The following is a 16834-nucleotide window of genomic DNA, read 5'->3' as shown; positions in this document are numbered from 1 at the left end:
TCCAATGAATGAATTGTGCTCACTTACTATTTCTATTATTGTTGAGTCTCTAACCAGGTGGAAGTCTATAAATATAGCACATAAGAGAATCATCACATTATACCTGGTCCCATTTTGCTTACAGCAGTGAAGCTCGAGAATGAGGAACATCAATATAATATTTGAAATCATTTGGAATAATGTCATTAGTCCTGGGCAGGAAGGTGTGAAAATGCTATTAATCACATTTCCAGAGAGGTAAAAGGCTCTCCCTATAGACAGTGATACACTCTGCATCTCATTCCACCCCTCTGCGCTCCCCTTTCCCTCCATCCACTCTCCGACTCTTTATTGGACAAATTTGTCCCCTTGATGTATTGCTTTTATATAAGAACATGTCAAAGCTGTAGTGACGTGAAGGATTGCAGAGCTACTTGGGAGCGCCGCGGGATGGGCTTCCTCCACCATGTCAGCTTCCATGGCAGCCTCAGGGAGTGTGGTGCTGGGCCAGACCAGGGAAAAAGGAAAACTGACCCTCTGTAGTCTGACAGAGAGCTGACACTGCAGCGATGGGAGTAGAACCAAACCAGAGGATTGGAGGAGAGGAGGAGAGGGATGGAGGTGAGTGGGTCTGGCATAGAGCCCTGTGACTTCACTCTGACCTTCCCCAGTCTTCTGTGTGGTACCCAGGCCAGTCTCAGGGCGAGCTCAAGGGTGGGCGTCAGGGCGTGTGCCAGGGTGTGTCGGTTTCCAGGGCTGTGGGGTCCTGTGAGCTGTCATCCAGGGTGTGAGGGTCAGGGGGAAGGTGTTATGCTGACTGGGCAGGGTCCAGGGTGAAGAGCCTCACCCTGGGGAGTTGGAGGAGTGCCACAGTCCTTTTAACCTCTATGGGCTAGGCGGGACGTAATCGTCCCACCGACGCAACAGCCAGTGTAATCCAGTGGCGCGATTTTCAAATACCTTAAAAATCCTATTACTTCAATTTTTCAAACATATGACTATTTTACAGCTATTTAAAGACAAGACTCTCGTTAATCTAACCACACTGTCCGATTTCAAAAAGGCTTTACAACGAAAGCAAAACATTAGATTATGTCAGCAGAGTACCCAGCCAGAAATAATCAGACACCCATTTTTCAAGCTAGCATATAATGTCACAAAAACCCAGAAGACAGCTAAATGCAGCACTAACCTTTGATGATCTTCATCAGATGACAACCCTAGGACATTATGTTAAACAATACATGCATGTTTTGTTCAATCAAGTTCATATTTATATCAAAAACCAGCTTTTTACATTAGCATGTGACGTTCAGAACTAGCATACCCCCCGCAAACTTCCGGGGAATTTACTAACAATTTACTAAATTACTCACGATAAACGTTCACAAAAAGCATAACAATTATTTTAAGAATTATAGATACAGAACTCCTCTATGCACTCGATATGTCCGATTTTAAAATAGCTTTTTGGTGAAAGCACATTTGCAATATTCTAAGTACATAGCCCAGCCATCACGGGCTAGCTATTTAGACACCAGGCAAGTTTAGCACTCACCAATATCAAATTTACTATTACAAAAGTTTGATTATCTTTTGTTGTCTTCGTCAGAATGCACTCCCAGGACTGCTACTTCAATAACAAATGTTGGTTTGGTTCCAAATAATCCATTGTTATATCCAAATAGCGGCGTTTTGTTCGTGCGTTCCAGAAACTATCCGAAATGGTAAATCAGGGTCGCGCGCATGGCGCAATTCGTGACAAAATATTTCTAAATATTCCATTACCGTACTTCGAAGCATGTCAACCGCTGTTTAAAATAAATTTTTATGCAATTTATCTCGTAAAAAAGCGATAATATTCCGACCGGGAATCTCCTTTTCGGTAAACAGAGGAAAAACCAGAAAGACGGGGGCGGCCAGTGCACGCACCTAAGCCCACAGTCCCTTGATCGGCCACTTGAGAAAGGCGATAATGTGTTTCGCCTGGGGCTGGAATGACGACATTCAGGTTTTTCCCGGGCTCTGAGAGCCTATTGGAGCCGTGGGAAGTGTCACGTTACCGTAGAGATCCTTTGTAATGGAATGAGATGTCAAAGAAAGACAATAAATGGTCAGACAGGCCACTTCCTGTAAAGGAATCTCTCAGGTTTTGACCTGCCATTTGAGTTCTGTTATACTCACAGACACCATTCAAACAGTTTTAGAAACTTTGGAGTGTTTTCTATCCAAAGCCAATAATTATATGCATATTCTAGTTACTGGGCAGGAGTAGTAACCAGATTAAATCCAGCCGTGTCAATACTGCCCCCTAGCCTTAACAGGTTAAACACAGTCGAAACCCTGGAATGGCGCCGACAGAGAGGGCTGCCTCACTTCTTTCTTTTAGGAAACTTTGCAGTAATTCATTTTTTTATGTATTATTTCTTACATTGTTAGCCCAGAATTCTTTTTGTGTTATTACATACAGCCGGGAAGAACTATTGGATATCTGAGAGGCGGTAACTCACCAGCACTACCAGCATCACGACAAGGAATACAACTTTCCCAAAGCAGATCCTTTGTTTGCACCCCCCAGGGCAATTTAACTGGTTCTAGAAGCCTACCCAAAACAACGCCGGCGAAGGAGAGGTACTCAGAGTGCTATTCTAGTCCAATTTAGGAGGCGCGCACAACACCCACCGCTTCCGAGTATATTACTCGCTAATGTTCAGTCTCTGGATAATAATGTTGACGAGCTCAGGGCGTGGGTCTCTTTCCAGAGAGACATCAGGGATTGTAACATACTCTGATTCCCGGAAACATGACTCTCTCGGGATATAAAGTACTGTCTGAATCGGTCCAGCCAGCTGGATTCTCAGTTCATGCTAATATGACCAATCAGAATCCATGCTTCAAGATTGTTTTGATCATGCGGACTGGGATATGTTCCGGGTAGCTTCTGAGAAAAACATTGATGAATACACTGATTCGGTGACTGAGTTTATCAGGAAGTATATAAGAGATGCTGTACCCATTGTGACTATTAAAACCTACCATAACCAGAAACCGTGGACAGATGTCAGCATTCGCGCAAAACTGAAAGCGCAAACCACCGCATTTAACCATGGCAAGGTGACTGGGAATATGGAAAAATACAAACAGTGTAGTTATTGCCTCCTTTTATTAGGATTTAATGTCAGGAATTGTGAAAAACTGAGTTTAAACAGGCAAAACGTCAGTATAGAGACAAAGTGTAGTCGCAATTCATCCCTAGCCGCATCCTCAGAGCATGCGCAGACCAGAGCATGCACAGACCACCAATCTCTCCCTATCCCAGTCTGCTGTCCCCACATGCTTCATGATGGCCACCATTGTTCCTGTACCCAAGAAAGCAAAGGTACCTGAACTAAATGACTATCGCCCCGTAGTACTCACTTCTGTCATCATGAAGTGCTTTGAGAGACTAGTCAAGGATCATATCACCTCTACCATACCTGTCACACTAGACCCACGTCAATTTGCTTACCACCCCAAAAGATCCACAGACGATGCAATTGCCATCACACTGCACACTGCCCTATCCCATCTAAACAAGAGGAATACATATGTAAGAATTCTGTTCATTGACTACAGCTCAGCATTCAACACCATAGTACCCTCCAAGCTCATCATTAAACTCGAGTCCCTGGGACTGAGCCCCACCCTATGCAACTGGGTCCTGGACTTCCTGACGGGCCTCCCCCAGGTGGTGAAGGTAGGAAACAACACCTCTACTTCGCTGGTCCTCAACACAAGATGCCCCACAAGGGTTCATGCTCAGTCCCCTCCTGTACTCCCTGTTCACCTATGACTGCATGGCCAAGCACGCCTCCAACTCAATGATCAAGTTTGCAACAGAAGTAGGCTTGATTGCCAACAATGACGAGACAGTCTACAGGGAGGAGGTGAGGGCTCCGGGAGTGTGTTCCCAGGAAAATAACTTCTCACTCAATGTCAACAAAACAAGAGATGGTTGTAGATTTTAGGAAACAGCAGAGGGAGCACCCCCCTATCCACATCGACGGGACTGCAGTTGAGAAGGTGGAAAGCTTCAAGTTGCTCGGTGTACACATCACTGACTAACTAAAATGGTCCATTCACACAGACAGTGTGGTGAAGAAGGTGCAACAGCACCTTTTCAACCTTAGGAGTCTGAAGAAATTTGGATTCTCACCTAAAACCCTCACAAACTTTTACAGATGCAGAATTGAAAGCATCTTCTTGGGCTGTATCACCGCTTGGTAATGCAACTGCACTGCCCGCAACTGCAGGGCTCTCTAGAGGGTGGTGCAGTCTGCCCAACACATCAATGGGGGCAAACTACCTGCCCTCCATGATGCCCGATGTCACAGGAAGGCCAAAAAGATAATCAAGGACAACAACCACCCGAGCCACTGCCTGTTCACCCCGCTTTCATGCAGAAGGTGAGGTCAGTACAGGTGCATAAAAGCTGGAACTGAGAGACTGACAAACTGCTTCTATCTCAAGGCCATCAGACTGTTAAATAGCCATCACTAGCACAGAGGCTGCTCCCTATATACAGTTGAAGTCAGAAGTTTACATACACTTAGGTTGGAGTCATTAGACTCGTTTTTCAATCACTCCACAAATTTGTTGTTAACTAACTGTAGTTTTGTCAAGTCAGTTAGGACATCTACTTTGTGTATGACACAAGTCATTTTTCAGATTATTTCACTTAAAATTCGCTGTATCACAATTCCAGTGGGTCGGAAGTTAACATACACTAAGTTGACTGTGCCTTTTAAACAGCTTGGAAAATTCCAGAAAATAATGTCATAGCTTTAGCAAGGAGACCTACAAACCTGACTCAGTTACACCAGCTCTGTCAGGAGGAATGAGCCAACATTCACCCAACTTATTGTTTGCTTGTGGAAGGCTACCCGAAACGTTTGACCCAAGTTAAACAATTTATAGGCAATGCTACCAAATACTAATTGAGTGCATGTAAACTTCTGACCCACTGGGAATGTGATGAAATAAATAAAAGCTGAAATAAATAATTCTCTCTACTATTATTCTGACATTTCACATTCTTAAAATAAAGTGGTGAACCTATCTAACCTAAGACAGAACATTTTTATTAGGATTTAATGTCAGGAATTGTGAAAAACTGAGTTTAAATGTATTTAGCTAAGGTGTATGTAAACTTCTGACTTCAACTGTACATAGACTTGAAATCACTGGCCACTTTAATAAATGGAACACTAGTCACTTTATTAATGTTTACAGATCTTGCATTAGTCACCTCATATGTATATACTGTATTCTATAATATCTATTGCATCTTAGCCTATACCACCCTGAAATTACAATCCATACATTTATCTTTCATTCCTTTACTTAGATTTGTGTGTATTAAGTATTTGTTATGCAAATTGTTGGATATTACTTGTTAGATATTACTGCAGTCTGTCACGACTTCCGCCGGAGTCGGTCCCTCTCCTTTTTCGAGCGGCGTTCGGTGGTCGACGTCACCGGCCTTCTAGCCACCACCAATCCACTTTTCATTTTCCATTTGTTTTGTCTTGGTCCGGGTTTTGTTATTACGCCCGTTTATTTCATCGTACCGGTATTTGTCCAGCAACATAGTATTGTGTGTATATTGGTGTTTTTTCTTGAATTAAATACCTTGTTCACGCATCTCAGCTCTCCTGCGCCTGACTCCTTTCACCAGTTACCCACAGCCTTGACACAGTCTCAGAGCTCAAATCACAAGCATTTCGCTACACCCAAAATAACATCTTCTAAACACGTGTATATGACCAATAACATTTGATGTTGATTTGATTAGAAATACAGTAGCAAAGAAAATTACAACACTATATACAGTACCAGTCAAACGTTTGGACAAACCTATTCATTCCAGGATTTGTATTTATTTTTACTATTTTCCACATTGTAGAATAATAGTGAAGACATTAACATCTATGAGATAACACATATGGACTCATGTAGTAACCAAAAAAGTGTTAAACAAATCAAAATATATTTTCTATTTGAGATTCTTCAAGGTAGCCACCCTTTACCTTGATGACAGCTTTGCACAATTTGCACAAAATTGCACAAAACACAATTTGAGAGAAATACAGTTTTTGCACATATGGAACATTTCTTGGATCTTTTATTTCAGCTCATGAAACATACGACAACGATATTTGTCTTCAGTGTAGATTCATCTTTTAGGGTATGTTGCTGATATGTTCTGATGAAAACTTTGTGTGTATGGTTCTGGGAAATCAAATCTGGCCCATCCATTGTGTTATCAAGGACATGACTAAATTTCTATTACGTCCAGAGAAACATTTATTTTCTTGTTTCATACATTATTTATCTGATCTGTTTTTAATTAAAACATCTGTCACATCCAGGCCCTGCAATATGACGTCTCCATGTCAAATCTCATTAAAGAGATGGATGAACAAATACAGCTAAGATAACCAAAAAGGATAGGAGAAAATGGAACCCATCCTCTTCCGCCAACATTCCGCCATGATCTGTGGCTTCATTTGCCACTCAAGTGACAGTCTATTTGGAGCGCTACTGAGGCCACCAGCATCTCTGGTGACGAGCGCAGCTCAGCTGTGAAATTGGAGCAACACGTTGACCTGAGAGCTTCCGCCAGGCCCTTTGCTCCTCTTCTCTCCTTGCTACTCAGCGAGCCATCCAGATGAGGAGCAACATCATCTCTCCGTCTCTCACCTCTTTCCCTTACCCCCTCACAGCAGAGAGCATCCTTGCCCATTTCACTCAATTGCTCACGTTCTGAGGAACTGCGACCGGACAACCTGTTGACGCGTGCCGTCAAACTATGTGTCACGGTGGTTTAGAGTGTTTTCCATTACCCTGCGTGTCAGTGTGGTGGGTGGCCTCATGCCATAGTCCATTGGTTATTTCTCTGAGTTGAGCAGGAAACTTCTACAGTGTTATTTGAATAAAGCAAAACTAAACTGTGTGGTGTGTTGAGCCTCACCAGCACCATTCTTTGTGAAATTCAGCCTTATTAGAGCTACGGTGCCATGCATGTAACAATGCCTCTCTAATAAGACAATAAAATACATCAAATATTTAGCAGTTATTTCATTTAATAACTGCTCACATTAGAAAGGCATACCCTTGTGGTATTCCTTTCTAATAATCTTCTCATGACTACACTATCTTACCATATCCTAATCTCTTTGCAAACTTAGCAGAGTCCACTTTTGCTATTTGCACAAATCCCTGCAGGTTATTTTTCAGAATAGTGCCCAGAGACATCACATTCTAACACCACAGAGACAGATCCATAACACTACATCACTCAGCCACCGGTGAAGCCAAATCTTATCTAAATGTTGACATTTGAACCTCAAAGTAATGTCTCTAGGAATGACGTGGCTAAGCCTACCTTAATGGTCACCCTTTTAATGCTGACTGGCGGTAGCAAAGCAGTGCAAAGCGGCCCCTGGAAACACTGCCAAGTCGAGAGGAATTGAGAGAGAGAGGCTTGATTACAGCGGTTGGAACCGGTTTAGGGAACAGAACCGAAAACCAGAAAACAACAACAATTTTTGAGGAACAGAATCAGAACAGGGAACGAAAGTGATCTATACTGAACCATTTCTTTTAAAAGCATGAGAACCGGTTAATAACATTTTTTCCAGTCCCACAAAATAACGCAATAAAGCGCTTATGTAAAGCCCTTACTCTGTCCTTCAGAAACTTCCAGTCTCTGCCTGCCAGCTGAAAATCTTTGCCAGTGTGTATGCTTGTGTAGGCTACCTGCCCCTCCCCCTTCAAAACATAGGCTACTGTAGCCTACTGACATTACAAGCTTGATTCAGAAAGAGATTTAACATTTTCAATGCTGGTTAAGGATAGTATCGTTATCACATTTCCCATTGGAATCTTTGCCAGTGTGTGTGCACGTGTGTAGGCTACCTGCACCTCCCCCTCCAAAACATAGACTACTGCAGCCTATTGACGTTACAAGCTTGATTCAGAAAGAGATCTAAAATGTTCAATGCTAGTTAAGGATACTATAGTTATCACGTTTCACATTGGATTTATTAACTACAAAAAGGTAAAACGTGTTTTTATTTTAATTCTGGTGCCACTCTTCACACACAAGCTTGTTAGCTAGATAGCTAACTCTCTGAAGTTCAAAGACATTCAAAGCAAATATTTGTATAACTACCCAAGATAGACCACCGCCTGTTGTTTACAATGGAAGCAAATTAATTATAGCGGGCAGAACAAGCAAGGAGGTTGGCAGAGCCAAGCATGAGCTAGCGAGATACTATTGGCATATTTCCATTAGGGAATGCTTACTTTGTGAAGTGCGCCTGTAAAATAACTAAATTCACCCTTGCACTCTTTCTAAAGAACACCATTTTTGGAAACTTTGGCAAAGGGTAAAGTCTACAAAACTTTGTCTACTCTGTTCGTAATAGATTCTAGTTTTGGGAAGAGAAAACTGTATTGAGATCAAATGTTTCATAGATCAGAAAATGTGAAGAATGTCTTCTCCCACTGCCATCCACTGAGCTTTCTTTCTCTCGTCATCATTTGGTGGTGAGTGGAAATGCCAACTGGATGTTTCAGGTTTATACATCCGGTGAAACATCTGGCTTATTGTTCTATCTGTGTTCAAAGGTCCTTCATAAAAGCGGCTCCTCCAGAGGTATAATTCTGTGGGCCTAATTCAGATAATGCACCTCATAACAATATGCCCAGCGCTTCAGGCCAAACCTCCACCTCCACCCTCTTGACCTGTCCCCAAAACGCAACATTTCAGTCGCATCTCACACCCTACACCTGTCTGTCCAATGCATGTAAACAACTGCAGCTTGCCTGCTTGATAGCAAGCTGATCTATCCGTACTGATTGGTGAAGTAATTTAATGTTGAGCAAAAAAAATAAAACATTTTCAGAGATTTAAAAAGGAACAGAAAGAAACAATATAAACCACTATTTTTTGGGGGGTTCGAACCGATTCAGAACTTAATTTTGCTGGTCAGAACAGTGGAATGGAACAAAACAATTATGGTCTGGTTCAGAACTAAATGATTGGAAAATGATTTTGTTTTTAACCCCTGCTTGATTAATTAATAATATATCTGAAGTGGAAGGAGATATGAAGGCAGGAAATCAGATACACTGATACTCGGGAGTGAGGACAGGGCAATCAGGATCTTAATTAAGGACTGTGAGGAGATTAGGGCATGATTTAAGACAATAGATATACTTTCCTGCTGTCACCGCCGATGAGCTGAGGATCATGGGGGTAAGGTGACTAGGGTGATATTCGCAACTTCGTGACCCTCCGTGGCCCTGGTAATGAGTTACTATACATTTCTGCTTTAATATAATCCCTCTCCTCCTCGTGTTAACATGATATATGTGTCTAGAGGAAGATACTGTACGTGCAAACTTGTTATCCAATAATACATAGTTTAACAAAGAGAAACAGGATGACGTTGGCCTGATAAGGAAGTACATATAATGGATTCAGTGGTAGGCCTAGTGGTATGTCTGTCTCTCATCTCACAATTAACTGTTACTGTCTGTCATAACCTTGACATGCCACAGATGATACAAAATCGTCAGAAGACAGAAATAGTACCTTAACCACCTTTAACAAAAAGGAAGGGTAAAAAAAACTCCTCCACCATTCTCCTTGAGTTTTTAACAGCTGCATCATACATATCTCAGGGGACGCCCATAGAAAGGTGACCTGGGCCAGCTATTCTTCTTTAGTGACATGTTTATTTTTATTTACACCACCTGTCTAGTTTTTTAAAGCATGACTATATCGATGGGTGTGTGTCTGTGCGTTTGTGTGTGAGTGTGACTCACACAGTATACATTTGGTACTCTAAGAAAAACACTAAGAAAAAAATACATGCTAATGCAACATTGGGCACTTGAGTAGAGGAAGATGAATAGCTAGAGATAAGAAAATAAGAAATAAAGATCTAGAGGAAGGATGACTTTTTTGGTAGATTGTATAAGTGCACAAATATTGTGCCAAGGGAGAAACACAATACATGTGCTTTTCCGGACTCATGTCATTCAGCCAAACTCATCAGAATATAGAGGAGAAAGCTTATGTTGTAGTTCAGCAGTATTTGTTTGGGAAGGAAACATGTAATATTAACATTATTCTGTGCTGCACTGTGCTGCACCAAGTATCAAATATAAATGACATAACAAACTCAGTCATAGCAAACTAAATCCGTTTTACCAAATTTACACCAGCATGTTAAATGTGCAACCAGAGGGAAAAAAAACTCGAAACCACCTTTACTCCACACACAGAGACATGTACAAAGCTCTCCCTCGCTCTCCATTTGGCAAGTTGACCATAATTCTATCCTCCTGATTCCTGCTTACAAGCAAAAATTAAAGCTGGAAGCATCAGTGACTAGATCAATAAAAAAGTGGTCAGATGAAGCAGATGCTAAGCTTCAGGACTGTTTTGCTAGCACAGACTGGAATATGTTCCAGGATTCTTCCGATGGCATTGAGGAGTACACCACATCAGTCACTGGCTTCATCAATAAGTGCATCGATGACGCTGTCCCCACAATGACTGTATGTACATATCCCAACCAGAAGCCATGCATTACAGGCAACATTCGCACTGAGCTAAAGGGCAGAGCTGCTGTTTTCAAGGAGCGGGACTCTAACTCGGAAGCATAGAAGAAATCCCTCTATGACCTCCGACAACGACGAAACAGCCTATAGGGAGGAGGTCAGAGACCTGGCCGTGTGGTGCCAGTACAACAACCTCTCAGTCAACGTGATCAAGACAAAGGAGATGATTACAGGAACTACAGGAAAAGGAGGGCCGAGCACGTCCCCATTCTCATCGACAGAGCTGTAGTGAGCAGGTTGAGAGCTTCAAGTTCCTTGGTGTCCACATCCCCAACAATCTAACGTAGTCCAAGCACACCAAGACAGTCGTGAAGAGGGCACGACAAAACCTATTCCCCCCCAGGAGATGGAAAAGATTTGGCATGGGTCCTCAGATCCTCAAAAGGTTCTACAGCTACACCATCAAGAGCATCCTGACGGGTTGCATCACTGCCTGGTATGGCAACTGCTCGGCCTCCGACCGCAAGGCACTACAAAGGGTAGTGCCTACGACCCAGTACATCACTGGGGCCAAGCTTCCTGCCATCCAGGACCTCTATACCAGGCGGTGTCAGAGGAAGTCCCTAAAAATTGTCAAAGACTCCAGCCTGCCAAGTCATAGACTGTTCTCTCTGCTACCGCACTGTAAGCGGTACCGGAGCACCACGTCTAGGTCCAAGAGGCTTCTAAACAACTTCTATCCCCAAGCCATAAGACTCCTGAACATCTAGTCAAATGGCTACTCAGACTATTTGCATTGCTTCTCCCCCCCCCCTCTTTTACACTGCTGCTACTCTCTGTTATTATCTATGTATAGTCACTTTAATAACTGTACCTAGATGTACATATTACCTCAATTTCCTCGACTAACCGGTGCCCCCGCACATTGACTCTGTACCGGTACCCCCTTTATATAGCCTCGCTATTGTTATTTTACTGCTGCTCTTTAATTATTTGTTACTTTTATTTCTAATTCTTATTTTTTTTAAGGTATTTTTAATTGTTTTTATTTTTTAAACTGCATTTCACTCTAAGATCTACATCTGTTGTATTCGGCGCATGTGACAAATAACATTTTATTTTATTTGTAAGAAGGATTGGGTTGCATATATTCTGCTGTCAAATATGTCTGCGGTGTCTGAGGGCATACCATTATAGAATTTAATAAATACTTAGCTTTTCTGTTGTACAGTACTGAAAAGAAGCCAATGATCAATAACAGCTAAAGTTACATGTTGTTTTCCTGGGATTTGTGATTGGGCTTTGGTTAGGCTTGCTATTTTATGTACATGATGTAACATTCCAAATTCCTCATTTATTATCTGCTAATACAAATGGCCAGTTACAAGACAATGCATGGATGGGTAGATATACACTGTCAAAACAACTAGCATTGCCTCTTATTATTCCTTTCCCTCTCTATATTTGTGCTTCTACATCTGCATTGTTTGCAGTGTGGGGTTTTAGCCTGGGTTTTTATATAAACCTTTGTGACATCTGCTGATGTAAAAAGGGCTTTATAAATACATTTGATTGATTGATCGATCTCTCTTACCCACCCTCAAGTATATTCATGGTAAGGGCACAGAGTTTTTCCAGATCATATCATAACTGTATATAACCATAATCAGGCAGTGTCATAGCACTATGCGATGATGACATTGTACACAGTTTGAGTTATTTAAGAGCTGCTTGAAAGATCTGAAGCCATGCTGCTCCGACACCAGCATGAAGGCAGAATTTATGCTAGTGAAACAACATAAAAGTGCAACTTACTGATCTTTGCTGGAGACTGTAATTAGTGTTATCTACAGTGTAGTTATGCTAATATGTCTCTTATCATAATCACTCTCTCTGTTGTTTGCTTTTCTTTATAGTCACAGTGTATCAGTCAACCTTTCAACTCCATAATGATCAGCTCTGTCCTCTGAGGTTTGTGCATTGAGGCAAGGATGCCTCAATGCACAAAGTGGAGTAGTAGGCCTTTTTCATCAAACTGTTTTATAGTCCTATTCTTCAGAGTTGCTATGTAGTGCTGAGGACAGGTTTGAGAGTAGGGGATTTGCCCCAGCACATTCTTTGAATCACATTGTGAAATAGTGCATTGGCAAAAATCCGCATGATTGTCATTGGTCTGCCCTTTTACTGTAATGGTAATAACTGCAGAGGACATTGCAATCAGAGACCCCATGACCCTTAGATAAGGAGGGCTTTCATAAATTACCATTTCAAAGCATTCTAGGAAGGGAAAAATCAACAGAGCACAGTTCATCAAAACAATTTGCAGTTACAAAACACTGCAGAGTGACAGGAAGACATCACTATGGAAATTATGTTTATTTTGTGGATGTTATGGGCTTCTATTTCACCATGAGCCTCAAGCAATGTGATGATCACAGTATATCATTTTACACCAGCAGACATTTTCCTATTATTCTCTCATGGATTGGTGGCTACAATGCCTCCGACGTCAATAATCATTCTGTGCCATTCAACCATGAATCCATTTTGTTTCTCATATTATTAGCTTTTTTGTCTCACTAATATTTCGGCACTTTAATTCCTCAGCATCAATTTCCTGCAGGCTAAAGATTGTGTGTGTTCATTCCCCTCAGGTACTCCCAATCTTTTAACAACACAATAAATGTGGATTGAGCCCTCATAATCTTTCCCTTAGGAGGTATTACAACAAGACAAAAAATAGTGTTTCTGTGTGTTTAGTCCTGTTGGCCCAGCTGTGTTCAGATAGCTGGCCAGCTAGGTCTTGTAATTTGTGGTGTATGGCAAAGTTCCACCCCTCCAAACAAGCCAACGACGCACCGCCCTCCCTCCCTAACCTCCGTCTTGGTCCAATCATTGGGGCGATTACAGACATAGCTCATCACTTTCACAATGGCAGTGGATATGAATGGTGTGATTTTTTTTCGGAGGGCAATCAAAGCCAAATGGAGCCTCTTCATGCTTTAGTTCACCCTGACCCATCAGTTAGCCCTCATTCTCCTCCCTGTAACAAGGACAATGGCTATATATGGAGAAATGCCAAATGACCTAAAACGAAAGAAGCGAGGAAAACAAAAAGATGGAAACAGAATGATCACTATGAGAAAAATCTTGTTTTGAAAGCCTCCTGGAACAAGTTAAGGAGTGATAATGCTGGCGTCAGAATGCTGATGAGGCCTCATCTTAGAATTTTGAGCCACCTTGGCATTCCCAGCATGTTGACTGTTTTTAGCATAAGAGCAGCTGCCAGCCTGTGCGCCTTTTCTGTCACTTTTAAAAAGAAGAGGGCAGAGACAGTGTCATTTGCTTTGCCGGTCAGCTGTTTAGGCAGTGCGCCGATTGCTTTGAATTTGATATCGGCATTTGAACTTGGCCTTGTAAGCCTTGCTGCAATCTGATAGCCAGGGGTTCATTTAACTGTGAATTGGGAGATGTGGAGCACTCCTTTTTGGTGACCATTTGAAACCAAAGCTGTTTTATTGCTATTAAAATATAGGTTGTGATAGCTGTAAGCCTAATTGTTATTTTCATTTATTCGCAAAGTAGGCTAGTGCAATTTTGGTTTGATGTAGTCCAGTGGATGCTGGTGACTTGAAAAACTGAGGAGGATGGGAAACCCACGGTATAGGCATGGAGACGACAAAGTGTATTTACAAAATCGTCATAGACTAATTATTTTAACCTAAAGCATTTAATAAAGACATTTAAAGTACAATATTATGGGGAATGGGAATGAGAGGGCTACATACACCGTGTTGGAAAAGGATCACAGCAGTGATTGAATGAGGGTTTGAAGTATGAGTTGAGGTGTTCATAGGCTTGACCAGTGCAGGACAGGATTTGACTGGGAAGATAAAAAACTATAAGACAACACACTACACAGTTATTAAAAATAGCTAATAATGAGTTAGTCCAAGCAAGGAGTAAAATCATTGATGTGTAATAATGTGATTGTGTAAGTGATTAACTCTACATACAGTAATGAGAGAAAATTGATAGGTGTACTCACAGTGCTTGGAGGGAAACAATCAATGTGCCAGGGGATGAGCGGGTAGCTCCAGGTCATGTCAGGAGAAAGTTGACAATGGTTGTGGAGTGGAGTAGTCATCACCTCTTAATCAGGGAACAAGAGAGGACTTAGCTGTAACTACAAATAGCAGATGCATTCCATTACAGCTGGCCATCGTAGGTTTGGACAACAAGTTTCTCTGTGAACTTAAACTCAGACATCTCAAAAATCCTGAAGTCAAACACAGACTGTGCATCTCGCCCACTTGACACATTAAAGTTGTCCAAGAAACGATCCTGAATAAATGTTTTTGTTTTGTTTTTACCTTTATTTAACTAGTCAAGTCAGTTAGGACCAAATTCTTATTTACAATGACGGCCTATCAAAAGGCCAAAGGACTCTTGCGGGGATGGGGGCCTGGGCTTAAAAATAAAAATAAATACAATATACACTTGAAGTCGGAAGTTTACATGCACCTTAGCCAAATACATTTAAACTCAGTTTTTCACAATTCCTGACATTTAATCCTAGTAAATATTCCCTGTCTTAGGTCAGTTAAGATCACCACTTTATTTTAAGAATGTGAAAATGTCAGAATAATAGTAGAGAGAATGATTTATTTAGGATTTTATTTATTTCATCACATCCCCAGTGTGTCAGAAGTTTACATACGTACCCTCAATTAGTATTTGGTAGCATTGCCTTTAAATTGTTTAGATTGGGTCAAACGTTTCGGGTAGCCTTCCACAAGCTTCCCACAATAAGTTGGGTGAATGTTGGCCCATTCCTCCTGATAGAGATGGTGTAACCGAGTCAGGTTTGTAGGCCCCCTTGCTCGCACACGCTTTTTCAGTTCTGCCCACAAATCTTCTATGGGATTGAGGTCAAGGCTTTGTGATGGCCACTCCAATACCTTGACTTTGTTGTCCTTAAGCCATTTTGCCACAACTTTTGATATATGCTTGTGATCATTGTTCATTTGGAAGTCCTATTTGCAACCAAGCTTTAACTTCCTGACTGATGTCTTGAGATGTTGCTTAAATATATCCACATCATTTTCCTTCCTCATGAAGCCATCTATTTTGTGAAGTGCACCAGTCCCTCCTGCAGCAAATCAAATCAAATCAACGTTTATTTGTCACGTGACCCGAATACAACAGGTGTAGACCTTACAGTGAAATGCTTACTTACAGGCTCTAACCAATAGTGCAAAAAAGGTGTTAGGTGAACAATAGGTAAGTAAAGAAATAAAACAAAAATTAAAAGACAGGCTATATGCAGTAGCGAGGCTATAAAAGTAGCAAGGCTACATACAGACACAGGTTAGTCAGGCTGATTAAGGTAGTATGCACATGTAGATATGGTTAAAGTGACTATGCATATATGATGAACAGAGAGTAGCAGTAGCGTAAAAGAGGGGTTGGCGGGTGGCGGGTGGCGGGACACAATGCAGATAGCCCGGTTAGTCAATGTGCGGGAGCACTGGTTGGTCAGCCCAATTGAGGTAGTATGTACATGAATGTAGAGTTAAAGTGACTATGCATATATGATAAACAGAGAGTAGCAGCACCGTAAAAAGAGGGGTTGGGGTGGGTCACACAATACAAATAGTCCGGGTAGCCATTTGATTACCTGTTCAGGAGTTTTATGGCTTGGGGGAAAAACTGTTGAGAAGCCTTTTTGTCCTAGACTTGGCACTCCGGTACCGCTTGCCATGCGGTAGTAGGGAGAACCGTCTATGACTGGGGTGGCTGGGGTCTTTGACAATTTTTAGGGCCTTCCTCTGACACCGCCTGCTTAGCCCCAGTGATGTACTGGGCCGTACGCATTACCCTCTGTAGTGCCTTGCGGTCAGAGGCCGAGCAATTGCTGTACCAGGCAGTGAAGCAACCAGTCAGGATGCTCTCGATGTTGCAGCTGTAAAACCTTTTGAGGATGTCAGGACCCATGCCATATGTTTTTAGTTTCCTGAGGGGGAATAGGCTTTGTCGTGCCCTCTTCACGACTGTCTTGGTGTGTTTGGACCATTCTACTTTGTTGTTGATGTGGACACCGAGGAACTTGAAGCGCTCAACCTGCTGCACTATAGACCCGTCGATGAGAATGGGGGCGTGCTCGGTTCTCCTTTTCCTGTAGTCCACAATAATCTCCTTAGTCTTGGTTACGTTCAGGGATAGGTTGTTATTCTGG

This window comes from Salmo salar, chromosome 16 (assembly GCF_965601325.2).
Source record: "Salmo salar chromosome 16, fSalSal1, whole genome shotgun sequence".
Lineage (NCBI taxonomy): Eukaryota > Metazoa > Chordata > Actinopteri > Salmoniformes > Salmonidae > Salmo > Salmo salar.
Note: the sequence above shows the minus strand (reverse complement) of the source record.